The sequence below is a fragment of the Morone saxatilis genome, unplaced genomic scaffold, assembly GCF_004916995.1.
Source record: "Morone saxatilis isolate NCDOM2014 unplaced genomic scaffold, NCSU_SB_2.0 Contig19, whole genome shotgun sequence".
In the NCBI taxonomy this organism is placed as follows: domain Eukaryota; kingdom Metazoa; phylum Chordata; class Actinopteri; family Moronidae; genus Morone; species Morone saxatilis.
The window spans coordinates 5,648,962-5,657,515 of record NW_023339751.1 but is presented as its reverse complement, the minus strand read 5'-3'; the positions used below and the strand labels follow the sequence as shown (position 1 = coordinate 5,657,515).

The 8,554-nt window shown below is 42.7% G+C and overlaps 1 long non-coding RNA gene and 2 other non-coding genes across 3 annotated transcripts; all 3 read right to left on the bottom strand.

Annotated features, from left to right (window-relative positions):
- Positions 1-4,714: 4,714 nt before the first annotated feature.
- On the bottom strand, positions 4,715-6,510 carry LOC118328988. Its single transcript, XR_004796773.1, has 2 exons — positions 5,596-6,510; positions 4,715-5,298 (listed from the first exon to the last, which is right to left on the bottom strand). It is a non-coding gene; the product is annotated as an uncharacterized LOC118328988 (long non-coding RNA).
- Positions 5,406-5,537, bottom strand: LOC118329893. Its single transcript, XR_004796804.1, has one exon. It is a non-coding gene; the product is annotated as a small nucleolar RNA SNORA14 (small nucleolar RNA).
- LOC118329894 lies at positions 6,489-6,623 on the bottom strand. The gene has a single exon (XR_004796805.1). It is a non-coding gene; the product is annotated as a small nucleolar RNA SNORA14 (small nucleolar RNA).
- Positions 6,624-8,554: the final 1,931 nt, after the last annotated feature.

Here is an 8,554-nt window from a genome sequence, read left to right as displayed (position 1 = left end):
ACAGGTGGGTGAGCTTAGCTGTGTGTTCAGCCAGAATGCAATTTTAGAAGTAGTGCAATAAAAAGCCAATTGAAAGACGCTATCGGACAGTCCCTCCAGGATTTCACTAGGTTTTTTGGGGATTGTTGTAGTCTAAAATTCCTGATTTCCCAGCAGCTTTTCTAAAACATCACAATGCATGTTGTGATGTTTCTAGGCGGGAAACTACAGTGAGTGGTTAAATAAACATCGGAAAAATTGCTGTAAGTGGGTCACGCAGAATTCATTCATTATTGGTTGAATGCAATAATTGTTATCATCGCAACTTCCTGAACACAACACAATAAACACAAACGGTAAATTCTGCATGGGAGGGGGAAATTTTGGTCATTGTTTTGTGGCTGTAGCTACAGAAATGAGTGGTATCAGTCCTCTCATGTAACTTTTTTAGTGGGCTTGAGTACAGAAGATGGACGTAGGTATCAGTCCTCTCATGATAACTGCTTAGAAATATCTCACAAAAAGCAAAATGACTTATGAAGGATAACGGGTGGAAGATTAGCCCCAAGACTAGAAATCCTGACTCTCCTGCCAAACTGGAGACTGGGTTTCCAGTTTACAAAGCTTTGCTTCTTCCTGAGACACATTATGATCCCTATCAGGCCTCCAGGCCTGTTGCTAAATAGCACTTTAACATTCAGTACATCTATTTTAATATTGCATATTAATGGAAGCTGTGCAGCCAGCCAAAACTATTTGTCTCGGGTAACAACTGACGAGGATACAGCGGAAATACAGGATTTGCTACATTCTTGTGGGAGGGGCCCCACATCCCCAGAGCACCCACAGCAGGGTTGTTGTAGCTCATACAGTTCCTCCTCTGCCCCCCTCCCGGCCTCCTTGCTGCTCAACCCTTCCCTGTTCTTAGCTCGGTCAAGCTCCAGCTCCCTCTACCCCGCCGCTCCAAATACATTATTTACACTCTCCTCCCCTCCCCTCCCTTCAGCTCAGCTCAAAAGAATCAGGGCAGAGGGAAATAACACCACAGTATAACCTCCCCCTCCCCCCCATGCACTGACACACACACACAAACACACAAGCTCAACCCTCCCTCCACCAGCACCACCCCACCTGCTCGCTCTTTTCTCACTCTGCGGGATGAAAATACAGCACAGGGCTGGGCTGCGACAATGGGAAACTCTGTGAGGCCCCAGCCCTCCCATTAATCCCCTCTGACATGCCTCCCGAGGGCAGGGATTTGCTACAAGTCAATGCAGGAGACCTACAGTATGCAAAACAAGCCTGTCTGACTCTCTCATGATTTTCAAAGCCACTGCACTGCACTGTGAGACAGGAAGGCAGATCAGAGAGAGAGAGAGAGAGAGAGAGGGGGAAAAAATAACTGTGCACACAGTCTGCTTAGTTAACCCTTTCCTCACCCTCCTGTTCAGTGTATATGTCACTTCCCTCTTCTAGTTTCACTACTAGCCTAGATTGCTCAGATAATGCTGATGACAGATGACAGGATGAGAACCGATGCTGAGCGTTATAGAATTTTTCTCCCATATATCTCTGCTGCTGTTATCTCCTTTGTCTCCCTCCATGACGCATTCCGCTCCAAGACAAATTCAGACCGAAAAATGAAAACCACCCGACGTAAACAGGAATTCACAGGTCATGTGATGCACTTTACTTCTCTCAGGCAGAGTGGTGCTATTGAATTTCCGCCTTATCAGGGATCTAGTGATGAGGAGATAGGTGGAGGCTCAGGGGGGGGCAGGGTGGTGGTGGTGGGGAGGCAGGATGACATTAGAGAGAAGCAGTCAGGGTGGTTGGGGCGCCGGGGGGGCTGTCCACACCCTGCAGCTCACACACACCGGGAATGTAAACAACAGAGCTGAATAGACAGGCTGGGGCTACACATGGAGGAAGGGCAGCAGAAGAAGTTAAATTACCACAGGGAGAGCAGCAGAGAAATGGAAAAACAGATGACAGTAAGGCATTGCCCCACAGAGGAAGAGAAATCCGCCAGGATTTGTAGCCTGCTTTAAATTCACGTGATTGGCTCCACTGCTGCCTCCCCTCCCGCTTCACTCCCCCCTCTCTTTTTTTCCACCCATCCTCAGACCCTTTGAGATGGAAAAATGGGTCATCTGTGTGGAAGTTAATACTCTGAGCACGTACACTGCTGCTTTATTTTAAGGACATGCCTTGGAAAATGTTTCTCCTTCTTCTCCCTCACTGAATGACACAGAGAAGGCGCTGGGTAATTAATATACTGTGTTGCTGCTGTGCACACAAGTGGCAGTGCAGCAGAGAGCAGCAGTCTTTATTATAGCTGCTGGCACAGCCTGGACATGTCTCATATTTCTCCCCAGCCTGTCCTCTTTCCATGACAACGTACAGTAGGCTGCAGACTCCGGCACCACAGCCATGACATCAGCATCAGGGCACAGACAGTGTGACTCTAAGCATCAGTGGGAAAACATGTTCCAAAACAGACGCAGGAGGACTCCGGGCCTCTGTGGGCACCTCCACCTAACAGTCAGTGATCAGCAAGCTACGGGCAGAAAATACCTCTCTCGGAGGCTACTGCTCAGAGGTAACGCTCGAATGTGGACCGGTGCAGCAGAGAGTGTGCTGCTTCGCAGAGCTACGTGAAGCTGCCATAGCAACCGCATACAACAGAGTTATTTCTGGCTACCTTAAACTCACAAACACAGCTGCTCCTACAGATACCCAATCTGTGTATGTATGGCCCTCAGTATGCAGAGCCGTAATCAAGCTTTGACATTCAAACTCCTAAACTGGAATAGCACAGGAAAGGTAATTACTGCTGTGGATAATTTGCTGACAGGATTTCCAGTAATGAGTTGTGGAGCTCAAGTGATTATAATATTCCCAATACAACGTTTGATATATGATTGGAATCCATGCAAACAAATCACAATGGCAGTCAGACTGCTTTGGTCCTAGCTGGTTAGAGCCTGTCTACGTCTAATCCTGGGATTTTAAATGTTGCTTCAGTAACAGTTTATATTTCTGCACCTGTAATGAAGGAACACGGTGCATCTGTCAACGTGAGCTCATTAGAAGAAAGCATTACAAACTGTTAAAAAAGAATTACCCCTCCCGAGCACATGGTCTCTGTGCTGCAGGCGCAGCCATTGTTATTGCTGTCAACTGGAACTGTTGTGCTCTCAAGCTCCCTCCATTCAGTTGTCCTTCATTGGAAACACCATAGAAGTGAGCAAACACTGCCCTGGAGCAACAGTTCCCCCTACTGCACAAGAAAAGGGAGTTTCTGTATTTTCCCTTCTCTTTCCCCCAGCCTGCTTCATCAGATATGAAGAGCTGACTCATAACCCAGTCATACAGACTCAAATAGAGCAAGAATGCAGTCAGAAGAGTGACATTAAATCAAAAGAAATGCCACAAACACCTCATTGGTTACATTAATAATCAGGTCAGGGTTGAGGATGCAGAGCAGGGTCTGTTTTTAGATAAAAACAAAAGATTTGCTGTGTCATCCTCAACCAGTGTCATGGCCTCGTGCCAAGGTCTGTTTCACTTGGTTTACTTTATGATACTTTGAGAGCAGGCGGCACTGGTCTAGTATCCTTCAGTGACCCTTCAGCTCTCTCCAGGCTGCAGGAGGACGTGGCCAGCAGCTGCGTGTTTATTTACAGGAGAAGCAGGCCAGTGGTACACTGTGTGGACGGGGTCTGAACCTGTTCCTACCCCCAGCGCCAGCGGCAGACCACAGCTCCAGCGTGACCTCCAACACAGTCTGTTATTTCTCTCCTCTGCCTCCCCAAAGGACAGATTAACAACGAGTCACTTCTTCTGCACACATACACACACACACACACACACTCAGCCCAGCCAGACGACTCTGCAGGCCTCTTGACAGGCTTCTCCTTTTCCACCAAATGGCAAAATAGCAGGAGTGCTGATGAGAAGACTGCAGCGTGAGCACATGAGTTCATGGAAAATGGAACACTGTCTACCATTTAGTCTTCACTCGACATTTCTGGGCCGCCGTTCAATTTTCATTTTTCATTTCTAATGTAGAAAAACTATTTTCCTCCTGCTCTCGTTTCCTGGCAACCTCGAGGACCGAGGCTGCTCTGGCCAGAGCCCCTTAGAAAAACAGCTGCAGACAGGGATAAAAATAATTACAGCTCTATTTGTCTTCCAAGAGACACACTTCCAACCCTTCCCCTACGAGCTGCTCCACTTTCGCTCTCCTGCACGCACACAATAAAGCCATTCACAATGAAGACGTCAATGTACTCACATAAGCTTGTACTGTATGTCTCACCATGCTGGCTGGAAATAGAAATACTGTACTGTCAAGATGGCAATTCATCTTTGTTCTAGCAGCAGTAGCTGTATTTTATTAACCAGCGTCAAGGATTCGTTAACACATCCAGAGTCAAGCTTTTGTTGTTTTTTTATTAAATAAAACATACCTAGAACGTGTGGATTCTAGTAATGTAGTCCCATTATATTTAAATACATTCCTTTCGTTCCTGAACAACTTTCTTTTTTCTGTATTATATATTTTTAAATGGAGGAATAATTATCCTTGGTTTATGCACACAACACTTTCCATTCATTAAAGCGACCCTCTAGATTGACTGCACACATCTCAAAACTGTAAATGTTGGTATTTTCTCCTGTGCATTGCTACTGCCATCTACTGGCAAATGAAAACTCAGAAACTCAAAAATGTGTTTTCATGATTTATTTTTAAGGATTTTACACACAAAAATACATCCAGATATGAGAAACTGGAATATAAAAATAACACTTAACCGAAAAAGATAATTCAGAAAAATCGACAATATTCTACAAACAAATTCTGTTTAGTGTAGGCACTCGTACACACATTTCACATGTAAATCAACTGCGCATCAATATGTAACAAATCATTTACATACCCTTTTTTTTTTCTTCCATTTAGTGCATAACATATCAGCACCAACCTCCACACACACACACAATTACTTTTATGGGAAATAAATATAGTTACAGATAGAAGACACGGGATCCGGTGGGAGAGAAAGTTGGAATGTGATTTAACATTTCCCAGAAACTTAACCTTTAAGAAGCTCTTTAACCTCGGAGTGCCACGACAGAGGGGAGAGGGGGGGAGTTATCGTCATCTCATGTCCAAAGGTTGAGCTCTGGCATAATCAGGCTCACACACACACATACCAAAACAGTGCACAAACACCAGTGTCTGATTTTCATCACACACACACTCACTCATTCGACGTCATCTTCTGTTAAAGACTGAGCGCTGATGATTCGCTGAAAAACAGAAGAAAATATCTTTTAAAAATACGTTTGGCTTCAATTATAGAACAGCCGAACTTTTATAAACCTTCACACAGGAAACAACCAGTTCTTTGTAACGTTTCTGTCTTAGAGGTGAAATAACTCAGAGTTACTGACACTAAACTCTCAGCTTTGGATTCTAAGATTGATCTCGCACCCTTTCTTGTCCCAGAGACCACAAACGGCAACTAGGGGGTTTATTAAGGATGCTGCACGACGACACCGACCACACGGACATTTTAAATGGGAGACGAAGGGGAAATTCCTCACCTGGCTGATGGTGGGCAGTTTTGTGAGCAGCATTTGAAAGACTGGAGGCGGCAGCGTCTGCTGGAGCACCTGGAGCAGCTGCTGAGGTTGACCGCATACTGCAATCGCATTGGTCAGGTGATCCACACCTTTCTCGAATTCACCTGGTAAGGGGGAGGTTAGTTATTAGATTGTTAAAGTGATTGGAAACAATTTATTTACCTATTGAAAACTTTGTACTAGTGCTGAGCGATATACATATAAACACGTATATCTGAATACTTAAAGCTCCAGTGTGTAACATTCAGAAGGATCTATTAACAGAAACGGAATATAATAATTCATCAGTATGTTTTCATTACTGTACAATCACCTGAATATAGGAATCATTGTGTTTGTTACTTTAGAATAAGATGTTTATCTATTAATGCTGTGGGTCATCTTCCATGAAGTCCACCATGTTTCTACGGTAGCCCAGAATGGACAAACCAAACACTGGCTCTAGGTAGAGGCATTCTCGTTTTGTGTGTTAAGCTGCTACCGTGGCTTCTCTTTCACACTTAGGTGAAACTGAGGGCGAGGCGACGCAGTTGCAATCTGCAGCTACACCACTAGATGCCACTAAATCCTCCACACTGGTCCTTTGAAATACTTTTATACAACTGTTTTAAAATATTGTGTTTTAAAAAGGGAAGAAAAAGTTGTTGGCACATCTTTATTTGTAAGTTGTAGTACAGTTTTGCTTTCTGATTTCTTTGAGTAAAATGTTGTGGGACCAAGAAAAGCAAAAAGTCTGTAACACACTGGCATTAAAATGTTTATATTCTTTGCACTGACAGAATGAGCCACTTTAAACCCACATAAACAATATAAACCTTTACACAGGACATTAAACAACCAGTTCTTTGTAACGTTTCTGTCTTAGAGGTGAAATAACTGAAAGCTACTGACACTAAACTCTCAGCTTTGGATTCCAAGATTGATCTCGCACCCTTTCTTGTCCCAGAGACCAAAACGAGGCAACTAGGGGCGTTTAATTAGGATTGCTGCAGACATTTTATGTAAGATGAAGAGGGAAGGAAGGCCCAGGCGTGCTCTTACTGCTGAAAGTAATATTAAAGTGTGCATACATGCATTAACATTTTATGTTGATTTAACAATGAGCAGACTGAGGCTGACTTGTGCCAGCGAGCTCATCTCCCAGTTGGAGTTTCCTCAGGGAAGAACTTCTGCACAGCTTTCGCGTCTTCAATCAGGAGCATTCAAGTCAAAGACCCCAAAAAAGAAAACGTTTCAGAAATTCACATTTAGGCCTCAACAGAAGATGAGTTAATCCACTATTTCAACATCTGCCCCTACTTGCCAGTCCAGACCTTATCGAAGAGCATTTAGCTTTCTTCTACCGTTGCCGAGAGAAAGAGAGAGTTAGAGGAAGGAGAGAGTCTGCAGAGGCAACAATGGTTCGCAGGTTGAGCTATCCGATACAGGCGTGTTTTCTTCCACGAGCTTAGACGCCAAATATGATTCAATCTTAACACCTTTCTACCACTGGAGGTAGACTGAAAAAGTCAAAAAAAAAAAGACAAAAGATGAACTGAATACCGAGATTAATATACTGGGAAGGTGGTCTCGGTTGTGTGTCACATTGTTGTTGTATATATTTCGTGCTCCCCGTGGCCAATAAGTCACCGTATGCTCGCTTTAAGTCTGAAACAAACTCAGCGTTCACAGTAGTTTCCCTTGGAACCGAGGTCACTCCGCCGCCCTCGGCGAAATAATACACAATATAGCGACGAAACGCGGCTCCACAAAGCCCGACAAACGCAGACCGCCGTCGTCTGCCGCTCATCATATCGGACACATTCATCGAGCTAGTGAGCTTAGCACGGTGCTTACGCGAAGCGCGGATGAGAGAGGAATACGTAAAGCATGACGTAAGTAGGTAACGTCGAGACGCGCACGCTTCATCATTCCGTAAATAAAATACGTTTTTTTTTTTTTTTTTTTACTAAACATTTCGTTTATTAGTTGTTCATTATGAATTCTAGCATCTCTTTATTAGTTTATTTCAATAAATGTATTTAATTAATTTTAATTTATTTAATTTATTTATTTATTTAAATCAATTAATAAATGTGTATGTCTGTTGTCGCTGTTTAATTTTTTATTATTATTTATTATTTGTTATATTAATACTCAGGCTACTTGGGGAGTAATGGATTACATGTAACTGTGTGACACAATCAGCATACAAAAAAAGGTGATTACAGTTACAGAAAAAGAAAAGATGTAAACAGAAAATGGGGATTATAAACCGGATTAAAATGTTGTAAAATAAAGGGAAACTGAACTAAAACTAATCGTACAGTTAACAATTAATTATCATGACCTCTAGTGAAAAGAAATGCTTTCACTGGGTGGATATTTTATCATAATTTTGTCTTTAAAGCAGAAAGGGGAACAACAAGATGTCAGCTGCAGCTAACGGAGTTCCTAACAAATGAAAACTTGCTAAATAAAAAGAGGAAAAACTTGTTTATCATTAAACAAATTCAGGCAGAGTAGAAGGTTGTTCCCCTTTCTGCTTTAAAGACTAAATGATGGTGAAATGTCCACCCAGTGAGAGCATTGTTCTCACTAGAGGCCTTCGTAATGAACTGTAACAACTGTACAAATAGTTTTAGTTTCACTCCAGACCAGAGCGGTGAAACAAGTGTTGTAATGTTAGTATATTGTTTTCTTTAAATTTGAATCCTGCAAATAGTCCCTTTTTTTATTAAATGTAACTTTACAGTTACCTTATTAATCCATTAGTCCTCAAGTTTGTGTATTAATATAGTAACAATTACACATTTACCAGTAAATATGACCAAATACGTCTCCACTAATGCAATAAAATAACTATATCATAAGCTAAAAGCTGAAATGTGTGCTTTAATATAAGTTTTATCCTCTGCAGCTGCTCATCAATAGACATTGA